The 9,974-nt window shown below is 48.6% G+C and overlaps 1 long non-coding RNA gene across 5 annotated transcripts in view; it reads right to left on the bottom strand.

Moving 5' to 3' along the window:
* Positions 1-4,711: 4,711 nt before the first annotated feature.
* Positions 4,712-9,974, bottom strand: part of LOC123061117 (uncharacterized) — a 16,673-nt gene continuing 11,410 nt past the window's right edge. For 2 of the 5 annotated variants that reach the window (XR_006428490.1, XR_006428488.1), the window contains exons 2-3: positions 5,658-6,696; positions 4,712-5,578 (exon numbers count right to left, since the gene is read on the bottom strand). This is a non-coding gene — a long non-coding RNA (uncharacterized lncRNA). The remainder of the gene's footprint in view (positions 5,579-5,657; positions 6,697-9,974) is intronic. The other 3 variants (XR_006428491.1, XR_006428489.1, XR_006428492.1) reach the window with 3 other exon arrangements.

The raw sequence follows: 9,974 nt of genomic DNA, 5'->3' as shown, positions 1-9,974 counted from the left end.
TTGTCAAGTTGGACATGAGGACGCCCTCTGCGCCCTGTACCTGTCTCTACATCTTTCCTCGTATTCCTACTTGTTTTTGCACAAAGCATGCCGCTACATAGCCTATTGCTATGAATTTAGTCAACGTTGAGGAACTGTGTCACGACACATTAAGGGAGGTGAAAAGTTCAGCAGGGACAGAGTGATAGGGGAGGATATAGATGCCAGGCGAGACATGGCGAGATGTGATGCCGGCGTCTAAGGGCACCAGCGGGTCGAGCGAGACGGACTTCTGCCCAGCAACAACGTTGAGAAAGAAGTGTCAATTACAGGCGCCGACCAGTCTACGCGTATTATGGGCTTATATGGTCTAGTTTTAATTTTTCATATCAAGATGATTTGTTTTTTTTTTTTGATTGAGCGATTTGTATGAACATGTTTGATGCACCTTTGGATTTCAATGAATCTGTGGGATATGCTTTTTTGGATCATATTTCAAAGTTACAGCCCAGCGATTGGTGTTCTCCTATACCAAACGGACGCCGCGCTGGAGACGCACTCACGCATGACTTGAGACACGCACACAGTCAATCAGTTATCCTATATGCTTCGACGCCCATGTATGTACTACACGTCACACACTATGTTTAACTGGACAGGGCCTCCGCATGCCAGCCACGCACACCACACACACAGCCACGAGTCAGACACATGCAACAGCGATAAGCACAGCTGCTGCCGCCGCCAAACCCGTGCAAGAAAAAGGCTGGATGATCCATCCCACCCATACCATGCAAAAATGAAAGATGACTCCCATCTCTCTCTGCTTGGAATAATGGTGGTCTTCACTTCGCTGCCTCTCCACCACTCCGCCTCTACCTTCTTCCTCCCCTCTTTCTCCTCCTCCACGTCCTACCTCCGCCACACCTTCCCATCCCTGCCATGGCAGGCTCCCTCTCCTGCCTTCGCCACCACGACTCCGTTTCTCCATCCCTCTATTTTCCCTACAAGAACACCCCGCGCGCCATGGAGTTTGCACTGGACCTCCCCTGCCTCGCGCCGCCGCCTCATTAGCCCCGTCGACGGAGCGCGCCACCGCTAGCGGACCAGGGCGCTTCCCCCGCGGCACCTCTCTTTCTCCCTCTTTTCCTTCTCCTCCCTGGATCGTCCTCACCCCCCACGCATCTCTCTCCCTATCTGTGTTCCAGGAAACGGCCATGGCCGAGTGCCAAGCCGGATCGAGCTTTGTCGCCCTCTGCTATCCATTGCGCCAGCCAGCCTCCTCTACGCTGAGGTCCTGCAGCCATCCCACCGACTCGGATCTCGCCGGACCCGTCCGGATCGGGACCCGCGTTGCCCGTTGAGCTTGCCACCTGCGCTGTCGCTGCCTCTTCTATCGAGCACGAGCTCGTCCCTGGACTCCTCTGCTCGCGTTGACCCGAGAGAGCGAATGCCGATGACGCCCGTAGACAGCACCGTCGTGGGTGCACCCTGCACCTCCTACTCCCGCTACCGTCTGCTGCAGCAAGCCGCCGCCTTGTCTCCCCTCCTTTCTCCAGTTTTTCCTTTCCCCGTCTCCTTTCTGACAGGAGCCCAGATGCCACGAATTCGCCTAGGAAATCGTGCTCCGGCCTTAATCTTCGTCACCGGCGACCCCCTTCCTCACCGCCCGCCTCTGAATCCTCCCCAGCCCTTGCCGTGTACGGATCCGTTCGCTGCAAGCTCTAGCCGCCGCCGCCGTTCTGCAGATTGCGGGTTGAATAGACGAAAATACAGGGTCATGTTTGTAAATTCGAAACGGTTTTTTGACTTACTAAAACCGGTAGTGCGGGTTGATTTCACGGAACTATATGGGGGTTTCTGTAAATATGCGCGACGGACCACCAGAAGCATTAGGTGCTTTATTATTAGGGGAAGAGGGGAAGATTGTCAGTGATTTCAACCTTCATGGAGTTGGCCAGCGATGACGGCTCTTTTCACTATTTTGACCCTTTTAGAAAACTTTCGCACAAAATAAACTTTACACAAAACTATTTCACGATCTGACCCTTTTAGTAACGCCATAGGCCGTGACGTTTCTTCTCTATTTAGAAATGCCGAGCTAGCTAGCGTTGCTGGCCTGGTCAAGACGCTACGTGGCAGGGCAAAAACGTCAAAGTATGCTGCGTTGCTGGAAACGCCAAGGGTGCCTGGCGTTGCTGCCCAAGCATGAAACGCCAAGGGGTTTGGCGTTTCAACTAGTTTGTTCATATTGCCATTTATTTATGTGGTGCAGCACCGCTAGCTAGCTTGACGTTTATAAATAGAGACGAAACGCCATGGCTTGTGACGTTGCCAAAATGGTCAGATCGAGAAATAGTTTTGTATGGAGTTCATTTTGTGCGAAAGTTTTCTGAAAGGGTCAAAATAGTGAAAAAGGCCCAACGATGACATGGTAGAGATTTCAACCAAATGTTTGTTCTATGTCTGAACTTTTAATGATATGTTATTCTCTGTGATCATATTTTCTCATCCATGCTTTATTAAGAGTATATCATCTCATAGTTCAGTAAAATGAGAGCGCGTACAAAAAAAATCAATGAATTTCAATACGAGCACTTAGCCCTACAAATTTGATTCTAATGTGTTCAAAAATCTATCATGCAGAAAAACCCAAACTACATTTCTAACCCAATGCACCATTTTTTTTATTCTTTCTCTAATCCGCGAACATTTTTCACGATGCTACAAATCGTCACAGAATATGCACATACCTAATGACGGCCAAACACATCACCTAAAATCAGGCCAGAATATCATCAAAGTATTCGAGGGAGCTGATCCATGAGGAAATCAGTTGGTGATGGAAAATCATCACAGAAAATACGTGTTTTGGTCTGCCACTAGGATTTTCGTCACAAAATAGCACAATTTTTGTAGCGAGGAGATGAGAGTTGGACGGCGACAAGAAGGGCAAGTCATCGTTTAGAAATCGGGTAGCGGTGTGGCGTCGTTCACGAAGGCACATACAAGACGACGACACCGCGACCACGAGGCGGAGCAGGAGGGGAGCAGTGGCGGAAGGCATTGATTGACCATGCGTGGCACACTGCTGTGGGCCGGGAGGTCTGGGCAGGAGCAATGGTGCTCAGGTGTGTGGGCGGAGCAACTACGAGATTTTTCACACGATAGAGACGGGAACGTTGGGTTGCGGAGACCGAACGGGCAAAGTGCGTTTATTTTAAAATCTAATATTTGTTGTTTTTCTCTGTGGAGTGGGCTATCTCTAGTTATTACATATCTAAGTGACTCAATTAAATATAAAAAATAAAAGTAAAAGAGATACAAACACGAATCTCCATGTAAATCAATGACACGAGATTTAGATGTGTTTTAGCAAACCCGACTTTTTTAGTCTCACCGAAAATGGTGTGAGGAAGGTGGTAACCATTACAATGGTATACTGCCCTTTAATAGTACAGGTGCTTGTCTCTCTTAGAGCATCTCCAGCAGCGGCGCCAAAAGACGCGCGCGCAGTAAACTTTCACTTTAGCGCGCGGGACGTTTTGGCGTGCTCCAGCGGCGGCGGGAAACTAGCACGCGTGAGAAACGATTACACGCACGCGGGAAAAGGCAGCAGCTCGCGCGCTGGATTTGGCGCACCGCTTCGAGTGCGCCTATAAATTGCGGGGCTCACCATGCGGCCTCCATACTGCCACGCGCGCTCTCCCCGCTACTCTGCCGCTCACTCTGCCTCTTGCTCGCCCCTTGCTCGCCCCCGCCACCACCGCGCCACCATGCCGCCGCGCTGCCATGGATCGTCTAGCTACCGCGGCGTCCGCGAGCGCCCCGGCGGCACCTACTATGCCGAGATCCGGTCCGGCGACGTTCGGCTCGGCCTCGGCACATTCGGGACCGCGCACGAGGCCGCCCGCGTGTACGACGCAGCGGCGTGGCGCCTAGAGAGGTCGCCGACGCAGATGAACTTCCGTGCCGTCTTCACGCGCGAGCAAGCGCAGCCAGTCGCCCCTCCGTCTCGTCTTATCACGGACCAGGACCGTGCGGAGCATCGTCGGCGGCGGCGCTGCCTCCTCGTCGCTGAGGAGGACGAGCGAGCCATGGCGGAGTGGCGCCAGCGCCACCCGGAGGACGTCGCGGCAGAGCACGCCTTCTGGGCGGAAAGGACGGCAAAGCGCCGCGCGGAGCGGTTGGAGAGGCGTCGGCGAAAGCCCCTGGCGATATCGCAGTGCGATATCATTGAGGCAGGTGGGGTGTCGATCTTTGAGGATAATGATCTTCATTGGGATGACATGTGGATCGATACCTCGGACAACACCAGTCCGGATGAGGACAAGGACGACTCGGAGTAGGGTGTAGTTGCACCATAGTTCATCTAGTTGCATCGTAGTATGTAGTTGCACTATAGTTTTATCTATCTATGTATTGTTTATCGATCTATGCTATGGAACTATGTAAAATATCTATGCATCGTTTTTATTATCTATGAAATATGTATCATTTTTATTTAAAACATATGTATGCAATGTTTCGTGCGATAGCGCGCGCTGCATTTTAGCACGCTTGCTAGAGCTACGCGCGTTAAATTTTAGCGCGGTTGCTGGAGCCAGCGCTGTCCGCCATGCTTTTTCAGACGATGGGCACGCTGCAAAGTACTTTTTAGGGCGTCGCGCGTTCGGCGGTTGTTGGAGATGCTCTTACCATACCACTATTTATCTTTAGAAGATGTAATATCTATTCACTATGTGTTCGTGTTAATGGGCTAAAGTGAGAGCGTCACATCAATTACTCCCTCCGTTCCGAAATAATTGTCGTTGGAGGGGGTTTTCCGACCAGGTGAAAACGAGTGAAATTACCAAACTACCCCTCCCCCACCCATCGATTTGAAATCGCACGGGCCGTCGTCTTCCTCCGTCGCTCCTTGCCTCCGCGAGGACTCCATCGTCTTCCTCCGTCGCTCCTCCCCTTCGCCAGGCTCCTCCGTCGTCCACATCTCCGGCACCTTCCCCGCCGGTTGCCTGCGCCGCTCCAATCGAGAGCCTGATCCCCTCTGGTCGCCCTTCCTCGCCGCGATCGAAAGCTCCCTCACCGGCGTCCGCCTTTCCCCGCCGGTTTCCTGCTCCGCCGCAACTCCGAATCCTTCCCCGCTGGCCGCATATCCCTCGCCGGCCGCCTCCCTCCACTCCAACCGAGAGCTCAAGGTCAGCCGCCGCTGCTGCTCGCTGCTCCTTTCTGCTCCTGCATACGCACAATGATTTTGATCAGAATTGCTTGGATTTCTGCTGGATGAACACAGAGATAAAATAATTACTCCGTGTGTCCCTCTTCTGCTGGATGAACACAGAGTAATTATAATTATTCTGCTGGATTTCTGCTGGAGTAGTATACAGAATAAATATTGGATTTCCTGTAATTTTGGAAACATCTTGATTGAACAGGAGTACTAGTATGAACAATAGTTTGATACACCAATGCTGCAAAACCTGCAATGCATCACTGGCATGTTACTTGTTCATCCAGTAGGCGTCCATGTTCCATTTGCTACTGGGACTGTGGAGCATATTAGCATTGCCCAGTAGCCATCCCACGAGCCGACAACTCTCTATAGCAGAAATTCGTTCAAAATAGGCCGGTAGCTGGAATGTTAGGAAACAGGGAGATGTGGTGACCGTGACAGGTACCTGAACCATTGTAAACTGGAATATCTCTTCTTCCTCTGGGCGAGCTCCTCGGACTCAGACTCTCTGCTTAAACTGGTTCTGTCGGCACAATGAGATCGAGGGCATAACCTTTGTTAAAATTTGGACAGAAGAGACTAGTACTCGTGAATTTATTTAAGCGGCCAATTTGAACAAATAAAAGGATGACAAGGGGAAAACCTCTTCGACCCATAGTCTGCTTAATACTCCAGGGAGTAGTAAGGATGATAACTGTTGACCATCAATGGTTAGAAGGGGAAAATATCTAGCTTACCTGTCCAAGATCAAACTGTCGTCCAAAATAAGTTGACCTTTCAAATGGATCAAAGCCTGCAAACTTTTGTATTTGAAGATATCGAAGGCAGAAGTGGGGAAAGCATCAAAAGCCTAATCTGTCACACTCTGGCATACTGTTCCTATGGTTCTGAGTAGTGTCCTAACCAATGGTTCTGAGCAAAGAAACATATGCAATATCAAGTTAACATCATCACAGTCGGCACTAACTAGCAGAGGACTCCGGCAGCATGTAAACAACTTGACCTATGACATTTCAAATAAATGACTGAAAATAAACCACTACTAAGCTTGCACACTGATATGGAGCACTAAATGGCAGAATGATTAGCTAAAATGAATGTGAAATGTGAATAAGCCAATTCATTCTATTACCCCTGTTTTTGTAGAACAGAATAGAATAACAATTTGTCTATTCTTTTATTAATGGTTTTCTACCAGAAAGCATTGTAGTCTACACCTGTATGGTTTCAGGAAATTGCAACCAGGACACATCCAAAATTTCAAAGTATTACCCAAATTTCCACATGTAACGAGGGTTAAGCTAAAAGGCTCTTTGTGACAGGTTTCTTTCCGACGAGTCATTAGATCATACCTGGAAATAGTTGCATGACCACAACAGCAAGCTTCAACATAATTATTCAGCCGTAGTTAAGGCTGCTCGACCACCAAGGATAGAGTCCGGATGTCTTATATTGTGAGAAAATGACACTTCACCAACAACTAGCTGCAGAACATGATGTTTGGTTATGATAGCATACCTTCAGCAAAATATGACAACAAAATAAAAGTATTGATGTGCTTGTAGCTGCAAAATCTTTACCCCTGTTTTTCAGGAGAAGAAAATGCTTCAGTTAATTTAATTAACAGAAAATGTTTTGCTGATATTGATGCAAAACTACTCTTAATGCTACTGATGCATGACAAAGGAGTTCCTGCTACTCCTCTACACCATCTACTACTGCTTAATGATGCATCTTATACTACTGCTTCAAGATGTAGGAGTACTGAACATTTTCAATTAACAAGTTTCAGGAGAAAATGGATCTCACAGCTCTCAACTTCACTCCACCTGCAGAAGATGTGGATGAAATGGATGAAGATGCGGAAAATGAAATGGAAGGAGATACAGGAGAGGGGATGGAAGGAGATGAAATTGTTCAAAATCCAGGTACAGTTACAGTTGATCATTCCATCATTTCATCACTTGATCATTCCATCACTTCATCACTTGATCATTTCATTTAATCATTTCTCTGTTGTATGTCTTGGTACAGGTGTTGGGCAAGTTGCTAGGAAATATAAAACCCTCAATGACCAGCAAAAATTTGCTGCTTATGTAGCAATGCATACACTGTGTATGAGTAGAGGAGGCACTTTTTTGGGAACTGATAAGCAAGACATTGCAAAAAAATTTGGAGTGGGTGTTTGGAATATACAAAGAATTTGGAGGAAAGCAATGAAGCAAATTAGCGAAGGTAAAGAGGTGGATGTTTCTAATAAAAAAAGGAAATTCTGGAAGAAAGCCTAAGGACATTAACCTAGAAAAAATCCTAACGATCCCATTAAACAAAAGGTCTACCATTAGGTCACTTGCCTGGCAACTGGGATGTAGCCCCACCACACTTCATAGAAACTTCATGTTAAACTTGATAAGGAGGCATACAAACTGTGTGAAGCCAGCTCTAAAGGACCAGAATAAGAAGGATAGGATGAAATTTTGTTTGTCGATGCTTGATGAGGCTACAACAGCAACTGCAAGGCCTAAGTTCAAGACTATGCATAATGTTGTCCATATCGACGAAAAGTGGTTTAACATGACAAAGAAGAATAAAACATATTATCTGTTGGATGGGGAGGAAGAGCCTACGAGGCCTATACATGGTAACTGTATTGGCAAGGTGATGTTCTTGACGGCCGTTGCTAGGCCGAGGTGGGACAGTGAAGGAAACGTGACCTTCTCTGGGAAAATCAGTATCTGGCCATTCGTGAAGGAAGTTCCTGCTCAAAGGAGAAGCGACAACAGGCCCAGAGGTACAATAGAGACAAAATCAATAAAGGTCGACAGAAAAGTGATGAGGGAGTTCTTGATAGAGAAGGTCTTGCCAGCAATACAAGCTGTTTGGCCCGAAGGTGATGCTGGACAGACCATCTACATTCAGCAGGATAATGCTAAGCCCCATATCTTGCCAGATGACCCAGAATTTCTAGAAGCTGTCGCAAAAACTGGACTTCACATCAGAATAATACAACAGCCTCCCAACAGTCCTGATTTGAATGTGCTTGACCTTGGGTTTTTCAACTCGCTCCAATCCCTGACAGATTGTTTGAGTCCTAAAACACTACAAGACCTTATTAAGGGTGTTTTGGAGGAATTTGAAGGCTATGACGTTTACAAGCTCAACAGAATTTTCCTAACTCTGCAGACGTGCATGATTGAGATCCTAAACCATGCAGGGGGCATGTGACATCCCCGATTCAATCGTACACTAATCATGCACGCAAATATGTACGACCAAGATCAGGGACTCACGGAAAGATATCACAACACAACTCTACAAATAAAATAAGTCATACAAGCATCATAATACAAGCCAGGGGCCTCGAGGGCTCGAATACAAGTGCTCGATCATAGACGAGTCAGCGGAAGCAACAATATCTGAGTACAGACATAAGTTAAACAAGTAGGCCTTAAGAAGGCTAACACAAACTGGGATACAGATCGAAAGAGGCGCAGGCCTCCTGCCTGGGATCCTTCTAACAACTCCTGGTCGTCGTCAGCGGGCTGCACGTAGTAGTAGGCACCTCCAGTGTAGTAGGGGTCATCGTCGACGGTGACGTCTGGCTCCAGGGCTCCAGCATCTGGTTGCAACAACCAGGTAGAAGGGAAAGGGGAAAAGAGGGAGAAAAGCAACCGTGAGTACTCATCCAAAGTACTCGCAAGCAAGGAACTACACTACATATGCATGGGTGTATGTGTAAGGAGGCCATATCAGTGGACTGAACTGCAGAATGCCAGAATAAGAGGGGGATAGCTAATCCTGTCGAAGACTACGCTTCTGGCAGCCTCCGTCTTGCAGCATGTAGAAGAGAGTAGATAGAAGTCCTCCAAGTAGCATCTCCCAGTAGCATCTCCAAATAGCATCTCCAAGCAGCATCTCCAGTAGCATCGCATAGCATAATCCTACCCGGCAATCCTCTCCTCGTCGCCCTGCGGAAAAGCGATCACCGGGTTGTCTGTGGAACTTGGAAGGGTGTGTTTTATTAAGTATCCGGTTCTAGTTGTCATAAGGTCAAGGTACAACTCCAAGTCGTCCTGTTACCGAAGATCATGGCTATTCGAATAGATTAACTTCCCTGCAGGGGTGCACCACATAGCCCAACACGCTCGATCCCATTTGGCCGGACACACTTTCCTGGGTCATGCCCGGCCTCGGAAGATCAACACGTCGTAGCCCCACCTAGGCACAACAGAGAGGCCAACACGCCGGTCTAAACCTAAGCGCGCAGGGGTCTGGGCCCATCGCCCTGAGCACACCTGCACGTTGCGAGGGCGGCCGAAAGCAGACCTAGCCTAGTGGCGTTCCAGTCCAATTCGGCGCGCGCCGCTCCGTCGCTGACGTCTGAAGTGCTTCGGCTGATACCACGACGTCGGGATACCCATAACTACTCCCACGTAGATGGTTAGTGCATATAGGCTCGTAGCCAGACTCAGATCAAATACCAAGATCTCGTTAAGCGTGTTAAGTATCCGCGAACGCCGAACAGGGCCAGGCCCACCTGTCTCCTAGGTGGTCTCAACCTGCCCTGTCGCTCCGCCACAAAGTAACAGTCGAGGGCCGTCGGGAACCCAGGCCCACCTCTACCGGGATGGAGCCACCTGTCCTTTCAGCCCCCAACTCCGTACAGTATCACAGGTAATGTAACAGTGTAAAGTATATAGTATATGCCCGTGATCACCTCCCGAAGTGATCACAGCCCAGTAGTATAGCATGGCAGACGGAC

The sequence above is a fragment of the Triticum aestivum genome, chromosome 3A, assembly GCF_018294505.1.
Source record: "Triticum aestivum cultivar Chinese Spring chromosome 3A, IWGSC CS RefSeq v2.1, whole genome shotgun sequence".
NCBI classification, from domain to species: domain Eukaryota; kingdom Viridiplantae; phylum Streptophyta; class Magnoliopsida; order Poales; family Poaceae; genus Triticum; species Triticum aestivum.
The sequence above is the reverse complement of the archived record's forward strand: the minus strand, read 5'-3'. Positions and strand labels throughout refer to the sequence as shown.